This window comes from Opisthocomus hoazin, chromosome 3 (assembly GCF_030867145.1).
Source record: "Opisthocomus hoazin isolate bOpiHoa1 chromosome 3, bOpiHoa1.hap1, whole genome shotgun sequence".
Taxonomy (NCBI): Eukaryota; Metazoa; Chordata; class Aves; order Opisthocomiformes; family Opisthocomidae; genus Opisthocomus; species Opisthocomus hoazin.
The window spans coordinates 74,276,351-74,288,621 of NC_134416.1; positions in this window are offsets into that span (position 1 = coordinate 74,276,351).

Sequence of the window (12,271 nt, forward strand, 5' to 3'; positions counted from 1 at the left end):
ATATTTATCATTCATATATCACATATCATATAGTCTTATAATGGTGAGAAATTTGCACGGTAATATGTGGAAAACTGTACAGACATTCAGCCTGATCAGGCTAATAAGGGTACCTTTAATAAGCCCGTCATCTCTTAAGAAAGGAAATGAGGCCAGAAAGCACTATTTTATGTAAAAAAATACAAAAAATGTCAACTGAAATTAATTATATTCTCCTCCTTTGTTTTTCATCTCAGCTATTCCAGTATTTTGGCAGACTCAGTGTCATCTTTACAGGTCTATTCTAACAGTTGTTTTAAAATACAAATTTACTTGCCATAATTCAGAACTTTTCTGCCATTCTGAAATTTTAAAATGTTACCAGGAACAGCCCTCACAACTAGTTCAAAACTCTTGGATTCAAGTGATCAGGACTCTGCTTCTTTGTAAAAAAAGACCTTATTATAGCTGTCTAACTTGTTTCTGAAGCCTGTTTAGCTCTAGAATTGCAAATGACTTTGTGACCGCTTTTTTCTGCTAAAGAGCACCTCAGCTTAGATGAGCCTATCAGAGCCTATTTCATTTAAACTAAACTCAAATCTGAAGTTCTAAACCTAGTTACCAACTTAGAACACAGCTTCAAGCTAAATTACTGACTTATTGAATTCCCCATATATTTCTTTGAAGCTACAAATGAATGACCTCAGTCTCAGGCCAGTTTGGGGCTGGCTGTCCCCCTCTTTTCAGAAGAGGTGCAAGCAGGAGAGGGGGAAGAAAAAAAACATCCCATGAGATTCACAATCCGCAGTTTTGTTTCATTTTGTGTTTTTTTTTTTTTGTTTTTAAAAGCATTGCTAAAGACGACAGGTGCTTCGTGGGATGAAGGAGTGTGGGGACAAGAAGGTGCCGTCCAGGGCAGGGTGCTGGAACAGGAGTGCCCACCGGGCAGGGACCACCCGCATGCCCGCTCCCAGTCAGTCCGGGAGCCGCGGTGCCACCGCTTGCTCCTCAACAAGGGACGCAGCCCAAAACACACGACGTCTGCAAATTCAGCTCCTTGTCCTTTCTGTACGTGTTTGTCCTTGTGTGCTTCATTCAATTATTTTCTTCTGCCTCCATGAATAAAAGCAGGCCCTTGTTCCTTTTTAGTGCCAAAATGTACGGTTTGTCACCTTTGGCAGCGCAGAGGAAGATTTTGCACCCAGAGGCAAACCAAGGTGCTCCAGTGGCTTTGCCACAGCACCCTGCCCCATATGAGCGTAGGTACCGAATGCAGCACCGTACGCCGACTGCCCTCACAGCGTAGAGTGCTTCCTTGACTGCATTCTATAGTCACTACCTGGCAGATGCATAGACCTTTAGTAAAGTACTGAGGTCCACTACCATATTTTCTGTCTACACCCAGAAAGATTAAGAGCATGAGATCTAAATTTTCTTTTTAAAGAGCTTACACGTCCTCAAAGCTAATATTCCTCTGGACCTGAAAAACAGTTTGATGATCTTAAGTACCCATTGACCATGATTCTAGAGTAGTTTTAAGCAGGCCAATTTCTACACAGAGTTATTATCCAGCGTGAATTGCTGAGTGTAAAGAGGACAACGGTTCAACAAGGGTAAAAACGAATTTCATGTTTTAACATTAGAGAGAGTAAAGAAGATCATGTATTAATTAAATAAAAGACTAAACAGGACAAACCTTTGGAACAACAGACATAACATTTAAGAACAAAATCAACATGGCAGGGTAAAGGTCGGAGAAGATCAAGTAAGACGCTAATAGTTGTGCTTTTTCCATTTTCTTATCGATCAATATTATGTTTTTCCCAGTGAAAATGCAACAGCAGAGTTATTGCTGACCTTTTCCTCACCCTTCCATTGTGTATAAAATCACAGCAAAATAACAAACAACTTCATAAACTGCAGAGTTTTTCCAGCCAAAAAGCTTATGTCCAGAAAAGAATTGTTTAAAACATGCAGCGAAAAATGTTCTTTCTGTGGTAAAAAGTAATCTACTTCTTTCCTAATTATACATGTGAAAAGCTTTGTGCCAGCTTAAAAGCCAATAGTTGCACATCTTTTTTTGGAAAATTCAGCAATAAACTTTGTTAGTATTTTAAATAATTGACAGGTCAAATACACTCTCAGTAACATGAATAGGAATCAAGTATATATTTCAATAAGTAACAAAACTGGACATGTACATTCCAGTTATAATATTTTTTCTGATTTTTAGTTGCTTCCTTTTCACTTTAATGCACCATGGATCAAAATTGTATTTATTAATAATTATTGTCCATATTGCCCTTTTAAAAAATAAGAAAAAGCTTTTGTAAGAACAACATTACTTACTAATTAGGACATGGATGGCCGCAGTGAGCAATTCAATGAGAAAATTGTGTTTTCTGTTCCAGCAAAATGACGCTTTCCATTTTCTGCCACTGCCACCAGGAAGAATGACACAGAAACTGAGGCAAAGAGTAAGAGAAATAAAAAAAAAATAAACCAGGAAACAAATAATTTACAGTCATTTCACCGATTCCAGAACAAATAAAGTGAGTATTTTATCCCTTTTTATATTTTTATTTTGATCAGTTAACACTGGGAAAAGAATAAAAGTTTACATACGGAAAGCTGAACTGATTTGTCATTGAGAATGTCAGCATAAAATAGAGATGTCATGACACACCATAAAGAAACACCATTTTCAAGTGAAGGAAGAAATGTTTGTATTTTTCTACTGTAAATAGTATTTGCAGATCCTTGTAGAAGAGAAAACAAAAAATAGCTAACCCACTTACTGAAAAACATTGAGTTGTCCTTTCAAAAATATATACTGGAAATACCATCAGAAGGTAATAGCTGCCTAGTAAAAAGTTTATTGCCATTTCAAACGTGCATGTAGTGAAGATATAATTGCTTTATACACAAATTAGATAATCACAGGATTACCTACATGAAAGTTTATCTCGATAAACTGCATGGTCTGGTGCTCAATGATACAGTAAGGATATGTTTTTCTATGTAGAATGCTACAGGCTTGCGAGACGTCCCTTCATGCAACATACAGGGTGTGGTGACTTTTGTAGACAAAGGAAGCCTCTTTGTCTTCATAAAACTTATACCAATTACCCTTATTAAAAGCCACCAAAGAATAGCAGCATATAAAATAACTTCAGCACCCATGAAAATCTCCGGGTTACATCTCAGATTTCAAAAGCTGGACACTGGCTGCAAACTATTCAAGATACATACACGTAACAAATGCTTTGCAGGAGATTAGAAACCTTGTCAGCTCTCACAGCTTTCTCTGGAGCAGGGATATAGTTCAAATTTGCTTGGAAGCCACAACCTACAAAGATGTGTAGTTACTGGGGAATCTCCGCCTTTGTTTAGAAAAGCAAGATGCAGCCAACCTGGCTGCATGAAGACACTTGAAAACGGGACCTCACTGTGCTCCAGGAGGAGTCTCAAAATGCAGATAGCAAATGTGGAGTCCCCAGATGCATTATTTATTACCCAGTCTCATCATTCATTTAATGATTTAACTGTTTTACAGACCTGAGTCATCATTTGTGACTATCTGAGTGTAGTGACGTAGAAACTAGCCTAATAAAACACCCCTGTCGTGCTTTACTGCGCCACAGATACTACTGAAGGCGGTATGGAGCTCTCACTTGCTCTCCTCCTGTTCACTGCCCTTACCTTCTGCACTCGACTGAAACTAACGCTGCTTGAAGCTACAGAAAACAGCCTTCAATAAGAGAGAGGATGTTTTCTTTTCTAACTATTACCCCAGAAGTTACACCACTCCCTTGAAACACTGGAAACACACTGGAAACTCACCGAAACTCTGTAACTCCGGACTTGCTCCAGTAAGATCTGTGCAAAAAAGATGACATCTGAACACAATGAAACACTGTGATGGAGACATGGGAAAATGCAGAACCTTTCATAAACCCTTTCCGCTGTTTCTTGCTGTAGAGTTACTGCTTCATCCCCCTTTTTCCATATTTTTAACAATCACTAGTACTCCACAGCAATTCAACGCTGAAATGAAAAGCACATCACAGTCCTCCATCTGGTGTGACACTGGCTTTGCGGAGGATAATAGTGTTTGGATTATCAAATTCCCAAGCTAAGTATTTCCCACCAGTAGGCTTCAAACTGATTCCAAAATGGCTTTTTTTCCCCTCACAAAGGTTGCTGCACAGCTACACTGCTCCTGGAGTGCTATGGCTTTGGAATAAGCACACTTCTCTTTCTACTGATCAAGACACAAAAAAAAGGTGTTTCCATAGCAAGGAACTGCAATATTTCTGTTGCAGTAGGGGAGCTTTGGGTTCCAAAAGACTTCATGGGTTGCAACCCACTCTGCTTCTTCTCCCCTACATCTTCTCATATCTTTTGGAGGGTTTTGAACTTCCATGTCATCTCCTCTTCCTTCCCTGTTTCCTCACGCGGGTCCCCTCTCTGTTCCTACACTTTTCTCATTCTGCTTGATTGCCCCTTAAGCTGTTATTTTTTTCATCCACCGTCCACTTTTTTTCACTCAGCTTGCCATAATTTTACTACAAATGTGGTGACACATAGCTAATTTTAAAAGTATCTCGGACTTGTGGGTCACACATTTTCCCTTATTCAAATTGGTTTTTCTCTCCCATAATCTTCTGTGGGACTCAGACTCCAGAAGGTCTCTGTGGCAGCAGCGGCATTTTCCTTACATGTTTCAGTGACCCTGTAGATCTTAGCCACCTGGCTAAAAAGATGGCTTGGAGCTCCTTTTATTTCTGCCTGGAAGGAGCCTTGGAAAGACAAGGACATTTGAGGCCTGTATGTAAGAAGCAGAACAGACAGTACAAAGGAGAAAATGTTTGTGTTTTTCTAGGTGGAAGAGGAACATAGGAGAAACAAAACTGGTGTAAAATATTTGAGAAATAGAGCCTGAATAACAATGACAAAGATAGGAAAAGTATGAAGAAGGTATTGTTTGTTCTCTGTATCTTTCAAAGATGCGACAGCTGGACTGTATGTCCAGAAGCCTTCACCGGACACGGACAGTAATCACAGAATTGATATTTGATGACAGGACAGGGCAAGGCAGACCATCACTTCAGCCTGTGAAGCTGGCCCAGGTGACCACAGATCAGACCGGACCCAGCTGAGAGAGACCAGCTTACTTTCAGTACTCATTTTTCTCCCCGCAGATTAATTAGATTTGTGAATACAGTAGAAGGGGATATGAGGACTCTGCTGTTAGAAAGAGTCTTGGCCTTAACCAAGCAACAAATTTGCTAAGTGGTCCTGCAATAACTTTTTTTTCAGTTCTCTGTTATTTCTGTATAATTTTATAGTTACATGTTTTTTCCCCAAGAGATGTATGTGATTTTACATTTTCATGAAATTCCCACCTCTGGACAGAGAAATGCCTGCCTATGAAGATCACTAGAAGATTTAAATTCCCCAAATTCTGAAGTGAATAGGGCTTTACTGGGACCCTGAACCAAGCATTTTATTTTGAAAAGGATCCCTTGAAATAATTGACAACTCTAGCTCTTATTACTGCTGGTGGTTTCTGCCAGAAGGGCTAATGTTTGGAAGAGGAAAGTTACAAATGTATCCTGTATTTAAACCTCAAGAATAAAGAATAAACACTCATATCCTGGGAAGACAAAAAAAAAAAAAAAAAAAAGAAAGCATTTTCCAAGAACAGAAAATGCAACGTAGCTGTTTGTGGGTGAGAAATCTAGCACAGTCGCTGCGCACCCATCAATCAGTGGCTGAGATGAGCCCATTTGTAAAAGTTAATAGAGCAAAGTATAATGAAAGACAAATTGGTGCTATTAGTCTAAAGTTTATGGTTCAATTAAACTAATAATATGCAGTAAAGCAAAAAGAATAATTAGAAATTATGATAAATATACATGGATTTGTAAAAATATGACAAAACTTTGCATACTTTTTCTTTTTTTGAATATACTATCTTTTTGATGAGTTTATACATAGTTGCCTTAAGGCATACAAGAAAACTGCAACAGTAAGTTTTAAAACAGATAATTACTTGAAACCAAATAGTATTAAATATGCAACATAAAATTTACAGTGGGAATTATCCTGAGAGCTGAACCAATTTGAGATTTTAAAAAATAAATGGACATTTTAAATTGGTTTTATGAAATTACTTGTTTATCAGCTTTATAAATAGATAAATTATAAATATTTTATAGCTAAGGATTATTATTCTGTTCCCTGAACCCTCTAATATTTACAAAATACATATGACAAACTGATCTATCTACTATGAACCTAACCTTTTATGTCCTCAATACTTCTCTTTCTGGAAATAAAGCAAAAAGAGTCCTTGCCACTTGGCTAGCGCCCAGCACTGTCGGTCCCCTCCTTGCAGCATGACATCAGGAAGACCACGGAAACTTGTACCCTCTTTTCCCCAGAAAGACGGGTAGAGAGGTAGGAAGCCAGGCCAGGAGACTGGCCTACTGTTGAAACTGGCTTTTTCCCCAACCCCTCTCAGAACTGTCCAGAGAACTGATGTGATCCTGCCAAGCCTTTCAGCTCTGTCGGGCTTTCCAACAAGGCATGGCTCTGTCAGCAAGCACCCAGTCAACCTGGGGATGCAGCACTCGGTTCTGAAAAATGATGGTCTCCTCAGCTCAGGAAAACACTTCTTACTTACACATTCATTTCTTCAACAAGAGGGCAGATTGGGTACTGTAGCCATGAGCACAGACTGCACAGACACGGCTGGAATCAGCAGAAGCAGCTGGAGTTGGGACTTAGATTGAGAGGGTGAAACTGTATAAACATCAGTCCGATCGCTGTTATGCTTAGCCTCTCAGCCCCCGAGTTTTTTAAGTTTGTTTTTTTTTTAAAAAAGGTTATTGGGATGTCAGCAATGTATTTTGGCCATTTGATGGGTGGGGAATTTGCATGAGGAGGGTCAAACACAAATACTACAGAAATCACTTAAATTTAATAATTTACTTTTAATCTATATCTGACTCAACCTGCAGTTGGTGGAACATCAGGCTTTCTTCTGTCTGAATGCGGAAGAACAATACTGGAAAGCTGCAGCAGAAAGGAAAGTGGAAAAGAAGACAGTAAAAAATTTAGGTTCAGAAGAGGCCAGAGGTCACTTCTGAAATGTGGTGTGAACACTCCTGTCGGATTTTGTTAAACACACAAAGAAACTGAAGAGAACTTGTTGACAAGAAAGTAATTAAACCAAATTAAATAAAACTTAAATAAACCATTAATTAAACATTTTCTGTAAAAAAACCAAGCAAACCTAAGCCTGTTCAACAAGATATTTTGATATCTTTTATAGGCTTTGAGCACAGAAAGGACCACCGTATCATCTTTTTGGGGATGCTAAATTTCACACTTCCTTAATCAATCAAATACCTTCCTTCAAGCCCTGGGGCTGTGACATTTCACTCAGTCAGAGGACAGCAGAGACCAAGACACTTCCAGGATGGGAACTTGATTAGATGGATACTCAACAAATGCTCCATTACCCTTACAGCAAAGAAACAGTACTGTATTTCAAGAAAAGATGTTGAGCTTCAATAGGATCTCCGGATGCTTTTGTCAACAAGATTTTAATTCCCTACTGTCAGAGCTTTTCTCCACTATGAAATTCCTGTTGCCAGTGATCAAGTTACGCTTTGATCGTCTTTTCAAATAAGCTGAGCAAGCTGATCTCTGAAAGCTTCATACCATAGGGCTCAAGTATTTTCATCTCACATGGCCAAATATTTTGAAAGAGAATGTCCCCCAAAAAAGTTTCACACTTTTCCCCCCAAAACGTCTAAATATAAATAACATAGCTTCAATGAAAGTTGCTTTAGACTAAATATTTTTTACCACAATTTAGCCTAGAAAGAGGCAAAATGTTGAGAGGCTCTTACTACTTTTATTCAGCATTTCCATACTCTTGCCTTTTAGTTGGGTAAATTAATTGCAACAACTTGATCTCTACTTATATACAGAAACTATGCCTTTCTTTTTTTCTTTGGTACATTTATAATTTGAAATTTTATAACCGATTGCTTAGGCAAAGTTATTTCAACCTACGAAGTACCACTTACCTACTGCAATCATTGATTCAAATATTGTCTCACTCAAACTTCGAATTTCCATCTATGATTGATTACTTGAATATGAGAAGATGTTTGGGTATTTTTCCCCTTCCTGTTTGTTGAAAGACTCTCAAAAGCTACAAAGAGTTTCCTGCAATAATTTCAATTAGAACTGAGCAAATAGTCTCCACCTAACTATTCAGGAAACACATTATTATCTTCTTTCTTGCTGACTCTCTGGGAAAAGATGCTCAAATAAAACTGATGTGTTGCTAGCAGGTGTTCTTCCCCTTCTTCCCACATACATACAGAGTACAGATTACGTACAGTTCCCTGGAATATTTAGTATTCAAAATTCAGAGTCTTTTGAATGTTCTCACTAATTTGCACAACAGTATTATTATGCTGAATTGGTTGAACACAATAGCCAGTAAGGCCTGCACAACAAAAAACCTCATGGCAAGTAAACCTTGGCCAGCTTTTCCCTTTTTCTATTTGCTACACTTGCAGAGCTTGAGGATCACATATTTGAGATGACACTTGTCATTCCCTATAATACAAGGCAAACCACTTTTCATGCCAGCCTTCGTCTAAGGGATGACAGTCACGTTGGACACCAGAGTGAGAAAGAAAACGAAGGGAAGAAGTGAAAGCTATTTCTCTGTCTGCTTAGGCTTGGACAATACAGAAAATTCTGCCTTGCCCATTCCCAGCTAAACAACGATGCTTCTCCCCAGACTGCCACTCCATTTCTGCCCTCACTTGCATTTCTTTAGCATGTCCTCCATGTTCCCACCTATTCAAGCCAGAAAGGATCATCTTGTTGGAAAAACACTAAAAGTAGTGCAGAGGTAAGGATAATGTGAGCAACAGGCATGTGGGAAGGGGAAAATTGAGCCTCATTCATTCTAATGAGATTTTGATTCCGCTTTGGAAGTTCTCTTCCTCTTCCCAAACTTCCTCTTGGAGAATCTGAGTACCATCTCAAGATCAGGCCTGAGTCGCCTTTGTTAGAACAACTTAGCTAGTAGAAAACTAGATGGATGGGAGAACGGTTGAAGTTTTCCTGTTGTCAACTATTAATGCATCCTTCAAGGCATTGGCAGAGAGCATTTTTGGAGGGAGGGAAAAACCTTCTACTTTGTGAGCTTTCATTTTCGGTTAAGGGAGCCAAAATTACAATCCTCAACCCCTTGCTCATCTGAGACAACGCAGGCACACCTGCCTCAGCCTAGGAGCTCCTGAAAGTCCACGGGCATCTCATTCATATCTCTAACTCTATCCTTACCACCAGTCCTATCTAAGAAAGCTCTCAGGACTTCTTTGGGGATCTCTGAGAGGTCTGAAGCTGCTTCGTGCTGTATGGAGGAAGTTCGTCAACCAGATTCATGCAGGGCCAGGACTGCCACCTGTTTGCACAGCAGGAAGAGCACAGCTTGCTGGTGGTAGAAGAAAACAGGGCTTCACAATGGTTTTCCCTCAGCTACCAGGAAGCTTCCTAAATGCCAGGCTCAGGGCTATGCCAGAGCAAAACCAGCCTGACCTCCTGCCTGTAGAAGGGGTCAAAATGTGAGTGGCGGTACCATTAAATCTGAATTAAGACACAGAGAAGTTCAGCCTAGCCTAGTAGTCAGAGCACTTGGTGGGCAGAAAGGAACTCCTGGAGTATATTTAATGGTGTTTGATTATTTATAACATTTATTCAAGTAGAATATTTAAACCATGCCTTCCCTCTTCTTGCCGAGTGCCCCAGCTCACAGACCCAGGAACATGCCTGGATCTTCACCTTTTCCATCCGACCCAGCAGACTTCTTTTTTTGTACAACTCAAAGCACCAGAGCATAAGCAGGAAGGTGCAGGCTGCGCTACCCTGTCTGCTCGAGGGAGTCCACAGCCTTCTGCTGAGGGCTCTCCGGTGCCAACTTTTGTTTTCTTACAAGCAGAGGAAGGGCTTCACGCCAGGTGCCCGAAAGACTTGGTTCCCAGTCATGCCAGAAACTGTCTGAAACTCCTAGCTTGAACTAGATGGAGTGTTTGACGGGCAAAGAAAATGACAGTACACGTCCACAGCCCTTCCTGGTGGGTGCTGCTGGCAGATCCCCGCTCTCTGCTCTGGCTTCTCGGAGGCCCCTTCTGCAGCAAGCACCCTTCCCGCTGCCCGTGCAGGAGGCGCAGGGGCATGCCCAGCCTAAGATATAGTTACAGACTATCGCTGTGGCCTGTAACTGCTCAGGACTGCACTGTACTGCTCAAAGACACAGAATTCCAGCCAATGCTGAAACGATTTCCAGCCTTGGAAAGCCATTCGCTGCTTTCCGAACCGGCAAGTATCCTGAGCTCTGTGGGAAGCCTGCCTAACCACTGCGACCTGGTGTTTCTGAAGAGGCCACGAACCTAAATCAGCTGAGGGAAATAGTGGGCATGCCTTGAAGCTGGGCATAAAAACGTATTTCGTAAGGGCTAATCTTCACGTCGTTCCTCCGTGTTCCTTTTCTGCATTTCAGCTAGAACCCCAGTCTGTATGTCTTTTCAAACAAGGCACAAATAATTTCCCATCTTGAATTTGTTTGCCATTGTAGTGACACTATTTTACAGCGCACCAAGAATTTCCCGAGTTTTTTTAATACTGTAACAATACCTCAGTTTTAATTACTTGAACAAAAGGGTTTCAAGTCCGTCAGAGTGCCTTTCAAGGCCTGCAAAGATATTAACCAATTCCATAACCAATTACCTACATTTTCCTTTACTTATTGCAAATGTGACCTTTTGTTAGAATTTGATTGCAAGTTTCCTGCTGTGAGTATATAACTATCTGTGTGTCTAAGAACAGCTACCCTCCACTATGTGATGACTGCTGTTAATTTTAATACACTTTGATGGCTGGAGAACAAATAAGTGTCTGTGACACAGAGCAGAGACATTTGAAGGTGGATAAACTACCACTTTAATGAGTAGAAATCAGCAAGTAAAGGGGCCTTCCAGTGACAAACCAGAAGACCTTCAACCTAAGCAAAGCAGAGTATTTTTCAGTCTGGAGGGGTTTGAAAAAAAAAATCCTACTTTCCGTATAGAGGTAGAATAACAAAACACCCCATAAAAACAAGCCAGATTAGAGAAAAGAGGAATACCTAAATAAGCGCTTTTAAAAGGCAATCTATTTCTCTTAAGAATGAAACTATGTAGGAGAAAATATTTCAGAGAAACTATTGCAGTTGTATGTTTTTATTACCTGTTGATAGTAATTCTGATACCAAAAAAAATTGGTTTGTAGACCTGTTTTCTCCATATCGGCACTGTATTCTTGTTGCGGGATTTTTTCCTTGACTCCAAAGACAATCCTCAGGCTAGAATCCTGCCTCTGAAGAAAAATATACTCACAGATTTGTTGGAGTCCAGAGGAGAGCAAGAATGAAAATTAGGAAGTTAAAAGGATTTACTTGCAAGACAAGATTGAAAGAAGTTATTTAACCTAAGTAAGTAAGAATCAAGGAGAAGCATATTAATTCTTTATAAATATTTAAATAGTATGAATGCTTAAGAGTGAGAGGAATTAATTAACAATAGGTAAAAGAGTACTGGGATATTATAAAGGCTGCAAATTGTCCAAAAATATGTAGACTGGATTATTTATTCTACAGAGAAAATACACAAATACTTCAAAGAAAATGAAGAAAACATATTGCCTGCTTATGTAAAATGGTATTGGACTAAAGTTTGGCTCTTGAAGCTGCATTCTTTTGTCCATTGTTACTTCCATTAAAAATACACAATTGCACAGAGAGATTCCATTGTGCAAAACCAGGAGACACAGAGAACAGCCTTGCACCCAGGCTCTTTTTTTCTTAATTTTCTACTTTTCCTCCACAGTTTGTGGGTGTTTTCTGAAATCTAAATACTAACTTGTTATCACTAGTAGAAGAGTTTGCAGAGCACAGCAACGTCTCTGATTACACTTAAAAAAGGAGGAGCAAGCAGAAAAGATTCTCTGAATATATTCTTTCCTACTCAGTCATTATTGAATGGTTCCCCAAACTGATGATATGATCAATTATTAGCCTACAGAATTATCTTTCCTTATGTTCCAAATCACTGATTAGAGTCTCATCTATTTGCAAAAAAAACCCCAAAATCAGTCTTTATCTTGTGGCTTACTACGTACCATCCAATAACAAGAAAGTTTCAGATTTGTATGGGGA